The 16,908-nt window shown below is 45.7% G+C and overlaps 1 protein-coding gene across 1 annotated transcript in view; it reads left to right on the forward strand.

Moving 5' to 3' along the window:
* Window positions 1–2,619, forward strand: part of RHOJ (ras homolog family member J) — a 61,405-nt gene extending 58,786 nt beyond the window's left edge. The window contains exon 6 of the mRNA XM_083520364.1: window positions 322–2,619. The gene's annotated coding sequence lies outside the window, so the exon portion shown is untranslated. The remainder of the gene's footprint in view (window positions 1–321) is intronic.
* The last annotated feature ends 14,289 nt before the right edge of the window (window positions 2,620–16,908 follow it).

Genomic DNA, 16,908 nt, shown 5'->3' on the forward strand with positions numbered 1-16,908 from the left:
ACTCGCTAGACGAAAGGGTTTTGCGGTTTTTGAGCTGCTTCGCAAGACGAATTTCCCTATGGGCTTGCTTCGCAAGACGAAAACGTCTTGCAAGTTTGTTTCCTTTTTCTTAACACCGTTAATACAGTTGCGACTTGACTTTGAGGAGCAACTCATAGAATGTGGTGTGGTAGCCTTTTTTGAGGTTTTTGAAGACTTTGGTGATTTTTGAACCTTTTCCAAAACTTTCCCGACACCGTGCTTCACAAGACAAAAAATTCGCTAGACGAAAAAACTCGCGGAACGAATTAATTTCGTCTTGCGAGGCACCACTGTATTGAGCATTATCCAACTAGAGAGCCATCAAAATGTATTGTCATTTTACCCTTGGGCATCTGGGATTTTATTTTATTTTTTACTAAATTGAGTACCACACAACCGAATTTTCTTGCTTGCAAATGGCTATAGCCAGAGTCTGGAAGGAGCTGCGTGTATATCCTGAATGCAGATCTAGTTCCCTCTTCACCCAGTTGTTCTCGCTGTTGTTTTAAGATGTAGGATCCCAGATCTGTCGAGTTGGAAGGGACCCTAGGGGTCATCTATTCCAACCCCCTGCAATGCAGGAAATTCTGGGAAATTCTAAACTGCTCATTGAACAACCTCCGAAAGGATATCGTAAAGTTGCGGAAGGTTCAGAAAATGGTAATGGAAATGATAAATGGGATGACCAGCTCCCCTATGAGGAAAGGTTATAGCATTTGCTGTTCGTTTGTTTTTTGGTTTAGAGAAAAGGTGAGTGAGAAGCAACACAATAGAAATGTATAAAATCATAAAGTGGGTCCAGAAAGTGTTTTTCTCCCCCTTTCTCCTATCACAATGAAGATGACTCTTGGAAGATTCAGGACAGATAAAAGAAAGTCCTTCATCACACAGCGCCTGCAGGCAGTGTGGTGCAGTGGTTAGAGTGTTGGACTAGTTTCTGGGAGGCCAGGGTTCAAATGTCCCCTCTCTGGGTGGCCTTGGGCTGGTCACTGTCTTTCAACCTAACCTACCTCACAGGGTTGTTGTGAGGATAAGATGTGGGGAGACCAAGCAAGTTTGCCACGTTGAGCTCCTAATAATAATAATAATAATTTATTATTTATACCCCGCCCATCTGGCTGGGTTTCCCCAGCCACTCTGAGCGGCTTCCAACAGAACACCAAAATACAATAACCTATTAAACATTAAAAGCTTCCCTAAACAAGGCTGCCTTCAGATGTCTTCTAAAAGTCTGGTAGTTGTTTTTCTCTTTGACATCTGATGGGAGGGCGTTCCACAGGGCGGGTGCCACTACCGAGAAGGCCCTCTGTCTGGTTCCCTGTAACTTGGCTTCTCGCAGCGAGGGAACTGCCAGAAGGCCCTTGGTGCTGGACCTCAGTGTCCGGGCAGAACGATGGAGGTGGAGACGCTCCTTCAGGTATACTGGACCGAGGCCATTTAGGGCTTTATAGGTTAGGGCTTGGAAGAAAGGTGGGATGGAGACGTAATAACACATGATAACAATCAAATAGTTAAGCTATGGAATTCATGCCGGCTGTGTGTCGTGATGGCTACCGACTTTGTTGGTTTTAAAAGGGGATTAGATAAATATCAATGGGAGCCAGTGTGGTGTAGTGGTTTAGAGCGGTAGTCTCGTAATCTGGTGAACCGGGTTCGCTTCCCCGCTCCTCCACATGCAGCTGCTGGGTGACCTTGGGCCAGTCACACTTCTGTGAAGTCTCTCAGCCCCATTCACCTCACAGAGTGTTTGTTGTGGGGGAGGAAGGGAAAGGAGAATGTTTGCCGCTTTGAGACTCCTTAGGGGAGTGATAAAGCGGGATATCAAATCCAAACTCTTCTTCTTCTAGCAGAATGGCTGTCTTCTGCCTCCACAGTTCTGAATACTAGTTGCCAGAAACCATGGGCAGTGTGCTATTGGGCCCTGCTTGCGCATGTTTTCCATGGGTATCTGGGTGGCCATGTTGAGAACAGGACGCCGGACTCAATGGGCTTTTAAAAATCTGCCCTGACTCTTCCAACTTTCAGCGTCCTTGGATTTGCACAAGTTCTGGTTATGAGAGAGGGAGAAACGCTTTTCTCTACCCATTCTCATACACTCCAACATTTCTCTGATGAAAATAGGGACGCCCTAAGGAAAAGCGGGGCATTCCAGGATCAGAAACCGGGATGGGCTTCTGTAAATCCGGGGCTGTCCCTGGAAAATAAGGACACTTGGAAATGGCTGCAGTCTCTCCAGGCCTTGTGTAATTTAAACATTTCTATCGTGCCACCACTTACAGTACTTGCCCTTTCTCTAAACTAAAAGTCTCAAATGTTTTTCATTCTAGTTTCCACGCAGCTACAAAGCAACCAAGAACTGCCTAGGACAACCCAGTGTCTTCAGGCTGCCGTAGGTGCCTCATTTAATGTTTTCCACAAATCATTTAAATGCAATTGGAAAGAGCAGCCTTCGGAAGGTTGTGGCGATTTTTCCCCCCTTGCCTTATTTTGCTAAATGAGCGCAGATAGCTTACCTGTGGAAAAATTTGGGCATGGGTCATCGTTGTTAGATTTTGGTATATATGGGAAGCTGGAGACCTGAAATAAATAGTCTGCTAAAACTGCTGGCTGAAAAAACTAAGGAAAGATACTCCTGGCAAACAAAGCCGTTATGGTAAAGGTAAAGGGACCCCTGACCATTAGGTCCAGTCGTGGCCGACTCTGGGGTTGCGGCGCTCATCTCGCTTTATTGGCCGAGGGAGCCAGCGTACAGCTTCTGGGTCATGTGGCCAGCAGGACTAAGCCGCTTCTGGCGAACCAGAGCAGCACACGGAAACAACATTTACCTTCCCGCTGGAGTGGTACCTATTTATCTACTTGCACTTTGACGTGCTTTCAAACTGCTAGGTTGGCAGGGGCTGGGACCGAGCAACGGGAGCTCACCCCGTCGCGGGATTCAAACCGCGGACCTTCTGATGGGCAAGTCCTAGGCTCTGTGGTTTAACTCACGGCGCCACCCGCGTCCCAAAGCCGTTATGAGTACCAAGCTATTATACGTGGCCATGATGGAGTTCAGTGCTAACATGAAGCAGGTCCAATGCTAACATGAAGCAGGAAGGAAGTAAAGCCTTTGAGAAAAACAATCTGCAGGTAAGTTACTCAAGACGGTGTCAGCAAGGAAAGAAGAGTTGCCTTTTTGTCTGTCTCCCCTCGCACTGGCTCAAGTGTCTTCCTGGAAGTTGCTTTACTCCCAGCAATCATGTGGGGGTTCATGGTGCCTTCAATAAAAATGCTTTTGTTTCTTTAAAAAAGGAGAGAGGTGGACTTGTGTACACTAAGCACCCGCTCATTCACAGTGACCAATCACCGTTGCATCCCAAAGTTGTGTCGTGTAAAAACAACAGAGTCTCGTTGCACCTTGAAGACTTTAACCACATGTTTTGCAGTACTTCAAGGATTAGTCTTGTCACAAGGGGATTTCCCCCCTCCTCACATGCCCCCCCCACCATCCCCAAAACTGAGACAGCTTTCTCTCCCTTCCCCCTCTTTTACGCTTGCTGTTCTTTTTTATATTCTGGTTAAAGTAGATTAAATTTATTTTGACTTGGAGTGCAATTTGGATTTCTTTCAGACTTATTTTCAAAGTATAGTTTACAGTTTAACAATTGCCTTGAGGTAGAGCCCCTTCACCGTCCCTCACGTTTTTTGATGGTTTTTCGTGGTAGCTGCTTTCCCCTTTACATACATCCTTGGGTTTTTTTACTTGCTCCAGGGATGCAGTCAGTGTTTTTAATTCTTTATTGTTAAGTTGTGGGTGAACATATCAGACGACACAGCGATTCTTCAAACAGCTCTTGTTTATTCACAGGCCAGAACAGAACTGAACTGAAGGGTTCAGCCAGCCTGCTTATATAGAGCTCCACTACAATGCAACAGTAACCATTTTCTGTAACTATCCAATCACTGAACGTCACTTTCAATCCCTTATTTGCATAACTATCTACAGTATCCCCCTGCTGGCCCAGGGTGAGAACTTCAGTACATAACATTTATCTTTGCGGAGTAGGCCAGCGCTGGTCGCTCAGGTTTCAAGGCGCTTGCAAGCAAGAGTGTTTTTTTCCCCAGACGCTGAGGTTCACCCCTTCACTCTTTGTTCTGTTCTTAAGTTTTGTGTCCAAAACGAGGAGGGGAAGCCCCTTGTTGCACAGCCTGGAATTTTGCCACCCAAGCTCTCCACTTGGGCGTAGGGGCACCTTCGCCTTTAGTTGCTCTCCCTTTAATCTCTCGCCCTGCAACTTCGTCTCTCTCTTGATAACAGGAGCACAGACTACAACCCATCGCTGAGCGCCCTAGTCCAGAAGTGTCACCCACAGCATATTTAAAGGGCATGCTGGAGGGAGGAGATGTGGACATCATTGCGCCAGGAGAAATCCTTTCGCTGATGGAACGATCTTGCTTAGTGCTGTGTGGAATACACTCCTATCAGATTCATTACGGCATAACCTTGTGGGCTTGAGCAAACTTTGCCAGATACACAAAGAGAAATCTCAATTGGCAGGTCTATAAAGAAGAAAACTCGTAAGGTGGGAGTTGGATGGCAGTGAACTGCAAACATTACAGTCAGTGATAACGAGAGCTGAAATGGATGTTAAATAGGCATGCCTTGTAGACACATGAGTTCTGTAGCTGATGTGTAGCGGTTCCTCAGCAGACAAGTCAAGGTAGACAAGATACCCTGGATGTTTGAGAACCACAGATTGAGATGGTAGCTGGACACTGGCCAGTTCTTCCCCAGCCTAACAGGTTGCCAAGGCATCAGAGAGGGACATCCAAAGTCTCAGGTGATCCTTGGCCTGCCCTCCTAGGAACCATACGGTTCCAGATTAAATCTATTATATCCTTAATAATTGACCCCTTTGGCCTTGATGTCCCCCTCTGACAGTATCTTAGCCTAGTGCAGCTCCTGCAAGGTTTCAGGAAGAAGTTTGATCCAGCATTTCTGTCTGATATGGTTTGGCCTGAAGATTTCTGGAGGTGAACATGGGGTGGGGTAGGGGACCTCAGGCCCAGGGTCTAAAAGCAACCCACCAGGCGACTCTGCCTAACCCTCAGGGCTCTCACTGGGCTATGCCCCCTACCCGGGTTCCACCCCTCACTTGTTCTACCCGGTTTTGTTGGGATGGATTTGGAAGGCAGGAGAGGATACGTTATTTATTAATTATCCTCCTCTTGCTCACTTGAGTAAAGTTAGTGTCTAGTTTAGCAGAGTTAAAAATATACTGAAATATACTCGGAGTTGAGAGTGGATTTCATGCTCTTTATTCAGCTCATAGTGGTGAGGAGGAATGGAAGTTCCCCCAAAACGTCTGCTTTATATACATTATTTACACAATGGGCCCCACGTGATTGGCTAATTCCGGGATTCTCCTGTAGGCCAATCAGGTTGGGGATTCACTTCCACCTGGAGCTGGATTGGGTGGCTCCTGCGGACCAATCATACTGCTGCATTGTTCTAGGACCAATCAGACTGCTGCATTCTGAATCCTATTGTTCTAGGACCAATCAGACGGCTGCATTTTGGATCCTATTCAACTCAGTACATAAGCTATACCATCCTTTGCAGCATTAACACAGAAACTTGGCACAATTAGCTTTCTCTAATTATCCAGAGTACCTCTGGCAGACTGGATCTTCCCCTTTATTTATTTCTCGAGTCTGCAGGCTTGATTCACGCAGAAAATAGCAGTGGGATAAGTCAAGCAAAGCATCTTTCTAGAGTGCAAAACGCATTGTTTAGGTCAAAGATGCTACTCCGGAGTGGACATGCTCCACATCCTAATCCCCATGGCTGCATGACAAGAAAGAGAGGTGGAAGAAAGTGATAAAGATTATCTTCCTATTGTTACCATTCCTGCCTGGGCAATTAGAGGATGCAACTTCACAGAGTGCCGTCTAGGAATTTACAGGGATCTGCATATGTCTAAAACTTTGCTCACCTAGCAAACACGGAATTTTATATTTTGACTGGGATGTCACATCCCCTCCCCACAGTTTTTGCCTGGCTGGACTGTGTCTTTGAACTTTGACCTCGCTGTGATGGAGGGCAGAGAGGGGTGCGTCAGCATGTGTAGAAACTCAGATTCGGAAAAAGGTAGACTCCACCTTGGGAGCAGGGCTGGGGTGGGAGAGTGCTGGAGTCCTGTCTAGTCAAGTAGCATGGGATCAGTTCCAATCTGTTACTTCTGAGGATGTGGACAGGCTGCTTCAATGAGTGAAACCAACCATCTGTCTCCTTGAGACAGTGTGAGAGCCATTGTGGTGAGATCCGTGAGAGCCAGTGTGGTGTAGTGGTTAAGAGCGGTAGTCTCGTAATCTGGGGAACCGGGTTCGCGTCTCTGCTCCTCCACATGCAGCTGCTGGGTGACCTTGGGCCAATCACACTTCTTTGAAGTCTCTCAGCCCCACTCACCTCACAGAGTGTTTGTTGTGGGGGAGGAAGGGAAAGGAGAATGTTAGCGGCTTTGAGACTCCTTAAAGGGAGTGAAAGGCGGGATATCAAATCCAAACTCTTCTTCTTCTTCTTCTTGATCCTTGCCCATCCTGGCTCATAAATGCGAGCCGGGAAGGGCTGGGTGATGGGCTCCATGGGGTGGTGAATGCTTCCCTCTTTGAGGGAGCCTTCCTAGACTCACTGAAAGAGGCAGTCATTAAACCGCTTCTTTAAAAAAACATCTTTGGATCCGGCCGATATGGCCAACTATCGCCCAGTCTCAAATCTTCCATTCTTGGGCTAGGTGATTGACCAGGTGGTTGCTGAACAACTCCAGGCACGCCTGGAGGATGCGGACCATTTGGATCCCTTCCAGTTGGGATTCAGGCCTCATCATGGGACCGAAACTGCCTTGGTCGCACTGCAGCACCCATTGTGTCTATGTTCTATCCTGTGCACTCACTATTTCACGACAGACATTCTCGAGTCTGGTCGTTCTCTTCGCTCAGGAGAGCTGCAGGATCTTCTTGGCAGATGCACTCTTAGCACTGACCTGCCGTTTCAGCTAAAATAGACTTGGCATAAACTGCCACTTAGCCAGAAGGCTCTTCTGAATTGTCTTTGCTCCTCTCTCGCTGGGAATTGTGCTTATGCATCTAATGTTACTAGGGCAGCAAAAAAAAAAAAAAGGCAATTAATTGGTTAGGTTAATCAATTTTAAAACTTTTGATCAATAAAGCTTACCCATATTAAACAGAAAGCGGGTTAGAACGGGTGCTTCATGCTCTTCTATGTTCCTGGCATGAAAATAGGTGCAAACTCAGTGGCTGACTGACACAAGCCAGAGCCAAGCATCCTCTGTAATGGCCGCTCTTCTGCACCTGTAATAATAATAATAATAATAATAATAATAATAATAATAATAATAAATTTTATTTATACCCTGCCCTCCCCAGCCAGAGCCGGGCTCAGGGCGGCTAACACCAGTAAAATTACAGTAAAAACATAATGGGGGGGATACAGGTTAAAATGCAATTTAAAATGCAGCCTCATTTTAAAGGTAGCCCATAGAGCAAAGGGGAGGGAAGCATAAGGGTCAGACTGAGTCCAAACCAAAGGCCAGGTGGAACAGCTCTGTCTTGCAGGCCCTGCAGAATGATGTCAAGTCCCGCAGGGCCCTAGTCTCTTGTGACAGAGCATTCCAGCAAGTCGGGGCCAGTACTGAAAAGGCCCTGGCCCTAGCTGAGACCAATCTAACCACCTTGCGACTTGGGACCTCCAAAATGTTGTCATTTGTGGACCTTAAGGTCCTCCGCGGGGCATACCACGAGAGGCGGTCCCGTAGGTACGTGGGTCCTAGGCCACATAGGGTGACCTCTCTGCACCCCTCGCAGCCATGCCAGCCCCCTTGTGGACCCCTCGCTTCCCCCCTTCACTGCTTTCTTTATAAGAGACCAGTCAACTGAGGAACAGTGAAAAGCTTTCTTAGTGACCCAGGTCTTGTTTTTGTAAAAACAGGAGTGACGCCATATTGAGCGAAAGGGGAAGGAGCAGGAGGCATAGATCTAAGAAAAGCATTAGAGGACTCATGGATCTGAACGCCAGGTAACATGTTGAAATGCTGCACTGAAGAGAAGGCGCCTCGGGAATTTGGGATTCTCCGTGGAAAAGTGAGAAGCCGCGATGGCTTGAGGGTTTCCATGACGATCCCAGTATTTTCAGGACTGTTGGAGGGTATGCTACTTTGTGTTTATATTGGTGGGAGAGGCATTCTTCTCCCTCTGACACACACAGGAGGGAATGCCTCTGCCTCTTCTTGTCCTCACTGCCAGATGATGAACTCGAACCCGAGGCTTTGTTCCTGCCAAATATTTTAACGCATAAAGCTAAGTGATACATAGGCAAGGCAAGGGTTAAAAGGCAAGGGAGTAAGATCTGTCCTTTTCCCCTCAGGCAAAGGCTTATTCAATAGGTATAGGAGAGAAATGTTTTAGAATTGATCGATGATTACTATAGATAGATAAAAGGAGACTTACTCTACTTGAGTAATTTGAGAGCAGGTTATAAGAAATGTGTAAGAGTCTTAGCAGAAATAGGTAAATGAACAGGTGATGTGTAGGGAGAAGGGATGAATTTCTGAAATCAAAGTCGGAAATGTTATTGCACAAAGGAGGGAGGAAAAGAGAGGGAACCTCTGGAGGTGATTCAGCTTTCAAATTTGTATAAATTTGGTCACAATTTGTTAAAAATTATGGAAAATTAATTAAAAAAAATTGGCGGGAAGGGCGAGGGTTAAAAGCCCAGCAGGTGAATTGCAGGGCCAAGCATGAGGTGAGATCCAACAAACTACACACCCTGTGTCTCTTCCTCCTGAAGAATGGGCTGAGCAGGGCACAAACCCAGGTTGGGGTGGCCATTTGTCATGGATGCTTTAGTTGAGATTCCTGCATTGCAGGGGGTTGGACTAGATGACCATGGGGTCCCTTCCAACTCTACAATTCTGTGATTCTATAGATCCCATTGGGTCTCCTATCCAGGTCCTGCAGAAGGCCTTGCACACCAACAGAGCTGCTCTGTGTACCTACGGACCACGCTGCACAATTTGAAGTCGCCTTCAAGTCCTGCTGAACGTTTCGAACGTGCTCCGATGTATAACCGAGAAATGCCAAATCCCAGAAAAAGCAACCTGTCACACCTTATTGATGAGAAAAAAATGAGTTATAAAGCACTGATTGAATTAGGCAGCATAATGAGTTCTGCAACGTGGCAGAGGCTTCTGCAATAAACTGCTGAAGTATTTGTTGACATTAAGCTGATCTTTTGCAATCGGAGTGATTTCAATGCGCTGCAATTGCTGCTTACTCAGCAACCATAAACGTCTTCAGCAACGGCACCCTGCGTAAAGAACCACAGTTCCGAGTAATTAAACCAAGCTGTCTCTTCAAGATGGCAGGAAACGTCCCTCATCCAGCTTGTTAAAATGCAAGAGGTTCTCTTTTTTTCTTAATTAAGCTGAACAAATGCTTTTGTCCTGATTGCTTAGCATTTCACAGCTGGAGGTCTGAGAGACGTTTTCAAGGGCAGCCCTGCATAAAGCCCATTTCAGTAGTCCAGATGAGGCATATGAGTCCATGGAGTCTAAATTGGAAGGGGTGTAGTCCACAAAGTATCTTGCAAATTAATCCTCACATACCAGTGTGGTGTAGTGGTTAAGAGCGGTGGACTCATAATCTGGTGAACCGGGTTCGCTTCCCCGCTCCTCCACATGCAGCTGCTGGGTGACCTTGGGCCAGTCACACTTCTTTGAAGTCTCTCAGCCCCACTCACCTCACAGAGTGTTTGTTGTGGGGGAGGAAGGGAAAGGAGAATGTTAGCCGCTTTGAGACTCCTTGGGGTAGTGATGAAGCGGGATATCAAATCCAAACTACTACTACTACTACTACTACTACTACTACTACTACTACTACTACTACTCTTCTTCTTCTTCTTCTTCTTCTTCTTCTTCTTCTTCTCCTCCTCCTCCTCCTCCTCCTCCCCCTCCTCCTCCTCCCACATATCTCAGACAAAAAATATGGATATCCTAGTCTGCATCAGGAAGCTTCTCCTGCATTTGATCATCTTCATCATCATTAGAAACTGTGAGAATTAATGGGAACATACGAGAGAGTAAATCCTATTGAGTAAATCCTATTTAAGTGGGACTTCGTTCTAAGTAAAATTGCTTAGGATTATAGTGGTACCTTGGGTTAAGAACCTAATTCGTTCTGGAGGTCTGTTCTTAACCTGAAACTGTTCTTAACCTGAAGCACCACATTAGCTAATGGGGCCTCCCACTGCCGCCACGCCACTGCTGCGCGATTTCTGTTCTCGCCCTGAAGCAAAGTTCTTAACCCAAGGTACTATTTATGGGTTAGTCTGTAACCTGAAGCGTATGTAACCTGAAGGGTATGTAACCCGAGGTACCACTATAGTTCTCTGAGACATGAAGGGGATGAAAAAGGGAAACCGGGACATTCTGGGATCAAATCAGAAACTGGTGTGGTTTCTGTTAATTCTGGGACTGTCCCTGGAAAATTGGGGCACTTGTGGGGTATGTTTTCAGGCATCCTCCATCTGGGGGACCTATCAGCTTCCTTTTCCTTAGCCTAAATTTTGCCCTTGTAGAACTCAGCAGGGATAATGGGGACAAAACAGCCAGTCCAGTTATGGTAATGGTTTCTCCGGCTTGTTGGATAATAACTAGACAAAAGCTTCATTGTTAGATGATAACTGATTTGTAAGCTGAAAGGTGGAAGCCAACTCACAACATTTTCTTCTACTCTGGAGGGTAGGACTTGGACCAATGGCTTCAAGTTACAAGAAAGGAGGTTCCAACTAACATCAGGATGAACTTTCTGACAGTAAGAGCTGTTTGACAGTAAAATGGACTCCCACGAGAGGTGGTGGACTCTCCTTCCTGGGAGGCCATTAAGCAGAGCTTGGGTGGCCATCTATCATGGATGCTTTAGTCTCCACCCCAGTCGTTCAGCCCAGACACTGAGGACCAGCTCCGAGGGCCTTCTGGCGGTTACCTCACTGTGAGAAGTGAGGTTACAGGGAACCAGGCAGAGGGCCTTCTCAGTAGTGGCACCCGCCCTGTGCCACTCCCACCAGATGTCAGGGAAATAAACAACTATCTGACTTTTAGAAAACATTTGAAGGCAGCACTGTTTAGGGAAATTTTTAATGTTTGATTGTATTTTTAATACAGTGGTACCTCTGGTTTACGTACTTAATTCGTTCCAGAGATCCATTCTTAACCTGAAACTGTTCTTAACCTGAAGCACCACATTAGCTAATGAGGCCTCCCACTGCCGCCACGCCACTGCTGCACGATTTCTGTTCTCATCCTGAAGCAAAGTTCTTAACCCGAGGTACTATTTCTGGGTTAGCGGAGTCTGTAATCTGAAGCATATGTAACCTGAAGCGTATGTAACCCGAGGTACCACTGTATTCTGTTGGGAGCTGCCCAGAGTGGCTGGGGGAAAGATATTATTATTATTATTATTATTATTATTATTATTATTATTATTATTATTATTATCTCCATCATCATCATCATGTGCTTTGCAAGGGATTGGACTAGATCACCCTCAGGATCCCTTCCAACTATACAGTTCCATGAGTCTTATATTCCATAGGATGGCACTGGCCTGATCCAGAAAAGCTCTTCTGATGTGCTCACGTCCTGGCAGCAAACCTCATTGTCAGTACAGAGAGTTACTTGGATTGACTTTCTACCTGTGGCTGGATTTTAATCGAGAAGCAGAGCAGCTGGGTTGCATTTGATAAGACGCTTCATGCCAGCCTCTTGAAGGCATCCTGGCAGCTTCTGGTCCCCAGAGCTAGTCTTCCTTTAAAGCAAAGGAGAGTTGTCTTGCTTCAACACACATCGGAGAGCCGCCCTTTGAAGAGATGCAAATCAAAGCAGACTCCCTGCTAATCTGCTGAGACAATACAACTGTAATGGCAATGAACAAAAGAATTGAGTCATCTCCTGAGCCCATCAAGAAGATGCCTTTATCAAACAGACGCACACATTTCCCAGACATGGTCACCACACTGTGGTTTCAGCCTGTCTCAATTCATATTTGCCGAGTTAATTTTTAAACTATAGATTCACTGTCCTCCTCAGAATGTCTGATCCAGAGCCAGTCTCACCATACAGGCAAGCTAGGCTGCTGCTTGGGGTGGCACAACTGAAGGGGATGCCCACATCCCAGGAAGCAAGATGGCTCCAGGCTTGCCATTTCTGGGCACACTTCAAACCTCATTTCAATTTTTTAATCTGGTTTGGGAGCCAACTATCTGAAGTAAAGATGAGCTATAAGAAAGAAGCTCAGCTCAAATGTTGACAGGAGCAATGTTATGTATTCAGTGGTCTGTGTTTGCCTGAGCTTGAGTCTGGACGAAGGATTCTGAGCTCCTGGGTCGATACATGATGTCCAATCGCAGAACATTTCAGGATTTGGGCGTCTGCCATTGGCCCCTTGAACTCTGAGTCGTGATTCGCAGCTTGGAAGTTTAGACAGCCAATCATGTTGGGAGTGGGAGTGGCTTTCAGGAATGTATATAAGCCGTTGCTTTCCCCGTTTCCCAGTTATGTACTTCAATAAAGGTTCTTGTTATTATTGCTGTGTCTTGCCTCGTGGAACCCACCTACACTTCTAGAAAAATCCTAGCACAGAGCAATTTCGACAACTGTCCTGCGAGGAAGACATCTGCACACTGCAGCTGCGCTAACGTGTCGCGACACACAGTTTGGAAAGCTCTGCTTTAGGGAAACTCCGCATAGGAACATGGGAAGCTGCCTTTTATTGAGTACTTCTTCAGGCTCTACTTATCTCCCGCTTGGACGACTGCAATGCGCTCTACGTGGGGCTACCTTTGAAGGTGACCCGGAAACTGCAATTAATCCAGAATGCGGCAGCAAGACTGGTGACTGAGAGTGGCCGCCAAGACCATATAACACCAGTCCTGAAAGATCTTCATTGGCTCCCAGTACATTTCCGACCACAATTCAAAGTGTTGGTGCTGACCTTTAAAGTCCTAAACGGCCTCAAAGGCCCAGTATACCTGAAGGAGCGTCTCCACCTCCATTGTTCTTTTTTTTTTTTTTTTTGTAGCACAATGAGATGTTGTTGTTTTTTATATAAGATTTTTATTGGTTTTACAAAGTTTTTATAAACACAAACAAACAAAAGAAAACACACACAAACAAACATGTATAATTTCATGTCCTTTTTTTCCTTAAACCTTGCTTCGCTGACTTCCCCATACCTCCCCTTTCTGCATTCCAATTTCCAAAGTTATTTTAGCAAATACTAACACTTGTTTTTGTCAAATTTTTCCCTTATTATTTTCTTTTAGTCAATCTTTTATAGCTGTAGCCCCCATTTTTCCCTAAAACCTCAACATTTTAATATTCATTAATTTTGCAATGTTTCTTAAGATAAATTTTAAAATTCTTCCAATCTTCTTCCGCTGTCTCTTTCCCCTGGTCACGGAGTCTGCCGGTCATTTCAGCCAGTCCCATATAGTCCATCACCTTCATCTGCCATTCTTCCAGAGTGGGTAGATCTTGAGTCTTCCAATACTTTGCGATGAGTATTCTTGCTGCTGTTGTGACGTACATAAAGAATGTTCTGTCTTTCTTTGGCACCAATTGGCCGACAATGCCCAAGAGAAAGGCCTCTGGTTTCTTAGGGAAAGTACATTTAAGTACCTTTTTCATTTCATTATATATCATTTCCCAGAAAGCCTTGATCTTCGGGCACGTCCACCAAAGGTGATAAAAAGTACCTTCAGTTTCTTTACATTTCCAACACTTATTATCAGGCAAATGGTAAATTTTTGCTAGCTTGACTGGGGTCATGTACCACCTATAAATCATTTTCATAATATTTTCCTTTAGGGCATTACATGCCGTAAATTTCAAACCGGTGGTCCACAACTGTTCCCAGTCAGCAAACATAATGTTATGACCAATGTCCTGTGCCCACTTAATCATAGCTGATTTAACTGTTTCATCTTGTGTATTCCATTTCAGCAACAAGTTATACATTCTAGACAAGTTCTTAGCATTGGGTTCTAACAATTCTGTTTCTAATTTTGATTTCTCCACCTGGAAGCCAATTTTCCTGTCTTGTTTGTAAACCTCCATTATTTGATAATAATGGAGCCAATCTCGTACTTTGGTCTTCAATTTCTCATGACTCTGTAATTTCACTTTATCACCCTCTTGTTCCACCACCTCCATTGTTCTGCTCGGACACTGAGGTCCAGCGCCGAGGGCCTTCTGGCAGTTCCCTCCCTGTGAGAAGCCAAGTTACAGGGAACCAGGCAGAGGGCCTTCTCGGTAGTGGCCCCCTCCCTGTGGAAAGCCCTCCATCAGATTTCAAGGCAACTATTTTACTTTTAAAAGACAACTGAAGGCGGCCCTGTTTAGGGAAGTTTTTAATGTCTGACGCTGTATTGTTTTTAATATTCTGTTGGGAGCTGCCCAGAGTGGCTGGGGAAAGCCAGCCAGATGGGTGGGGTACAAATAATAAATTATTATTATTATTATTATTATTATTATTATTATTATTACTTCTTCAAGCAGTGAATAGTTACACTGTGGAACTCACTTCCCCAGGATTCACTGGTGGCCCACCTGTTTGAATGTCTGGAAAAGAGGATTGAACAAATTCATGGAGGAGAAGTCTATCCCTACCTGCTAGCCACGACAGCTGTGTTAACCATCCATGGGTCCTTTACCTTTTACCTTTTCGCCTCGACAGTCAGAGGCAGTCTGTATCTGAATGCCAGTTTATGGAAACCTCAGGAGGGAAGAGTGCTCTGGCAATTTTTGATGTTCACATTCAAATGAATGAATGTGACCTTAATCCAATTATCTGCCCACCCCCTCCGTTGTTAAATGCACAGGTCTGACACACACCAATGTGAAAAGCCTCGGTCACTAGTGGCAAACACAGTTCTGCTTGTTTTTAAAAGTTCTGCTTAAGTATTAAATTCTGGGCAGCTTCCAGCATGAGGACAACTCAGGAGACAGGGCACTCCTCAGTAAAGCCGCTATTAATAGCCCAAGTGTCGATTTTCAGCAACTCGCTAACAAATCTAATGAACGGAGGGAAATAAAAACCTTCCAACTTAAAAGCTTATTGAGGATGAGAGTCCTAATTAGTTATATAATGTTCTCCTGGCAAGCAGAAGGAAAGAAGGTGCATTATGGGCCTCTTAAAAGTACGTACATCAGGAGCAGTACATTTTTAAGCAGTGGATAGGAAAAGGGATTTCGATTGTCTTCATTCTGAGCATTTGAGCAACAGTTCAGAGCAAGGGCAACTCATCTATAGGAAGGACAGGGCATCCGATCTAGATAAGACTATGCTCCAACTTTCCTATCCTATCTGATACCTCGTGCCACAATTTCTCTGTTACCCCAACTGTTAACAGCCATCATTGTCTGCACTACTGTGGTCTGTTTCCTTCTGACCTCGGTGTTTGCAGTCCTCCCTAGCCATGTCTAGGGATTGCCAACATGGCACCCATGGGTGAATGGCTGCCCCAAAAGATCTTCCCTTGTGCCCAAAGGGCTCCCCCTGGCTAAAATTAGACTTGAGGAAGCATTCTGTTGCAGCCAATATCCTAGAAGTTGCAGTGCATGACTGGTTACAAGGGTGTTGCCCATTACAATTTTTGCAGTTGCTCCAAATGCCTATTTGTCACGAAGAGTGCCGGTCAGTAAATCACACATTTCAAAGTTGGAGTTAACTCTGTATTAGCTAAAACACAACCTCCTCTTCGCTGAGCGTCAGGCCTAAGGAGCACAGCTGAGATTGAAAGTCCCCACCTCTTCACAATCATCTAAGTACCCTCCTCTCCAGGGTTTCCCCCAAGCAATAGGAGACGACGCCTGCGTGCAGCTGATCTCTCCTCCACCCTTTCACGCCTCTCTTGGTTCTGAGAGGCTGGAGGTAGAGCTTGTAGCAGCAGGAGGGGGAGACACCTGTGACCCTTCCCCAGCCTGACTCATCTCTGCCTCCTGGCCTCCCTCCTCTCCTGCTTCAGCTTCTGCCTCTGATTCTGGACTGCTCTCTGCCACAGATTCTCCCCGCTCACTAAACCCTGTTGCCCCTTCAGCTTCCAACACCTCTTCTTCCCGGTCTTCTCCCTCTGACTATTCATCATTGTCCCACCACCATTTCCTCGGCTCTGAGCCTTCTTCATTTGGAGGTTCCCCAGCTGGTTCCTCCCACCATTCCTCTGGGTCCAACCAGTCCATGACTCTATTGAACCCCCCCAAAACTGGCGACCCCTGGTCTGTTATGCCTTCTGCTTAGGAGAACACTTCACGCATCCAATAAAGCAGATTGGAGCCCACAAAAATCTTACGCTGGAATAAATTTGTAAGACCTTAAGGTACTCTTATTTTTGCCACAACAGGTTGAGCCAGTGCCCTGCCCTGGAAACTATCCCTGATTGATTGATTGATTGATTGATTGATTGATTGATTGATTATAAGAATTTTATTTCTATAGCACCCTCAGCATGCACAGTGTTTCACAATGTAGAAGGAGGCAGGTGTCTGCCCCGAGCCTCTTACAATCTAAAATTTGACATGTCGGCAACCGCAGGAAGAAGGAAACGGAGATAGGATTAACAGGGAAATTAGATGCAATTGTTTTAGTCACACTAGCTTTCGCTTCTCTAAACACTAAGCTGCAGCAGAGCACTGAAATTAAGGAGCGATGCCAAAAGCTTCACAAATAAATGGTTTGGGGGCAGGAGAAGGAGGGAGGATTGTGGATCATTCAGGTGTTCTGGGAGGAAATCATAGAATCGCCAACCCCCTGCATTGCAGGAAACTCAGCTAA

Source organism: Podarcis liolepis, assembly GCF_965112155.1.
Source record: "Podarcis liolepis genome assembly, chromosome: 1".
Classification (NCBI taxonomy): Eukaryota; Metazoa; Chordata; class Lepidosauria; order Squamata; family Lacertidae; genus Podarcis; species Podarcis liolepis.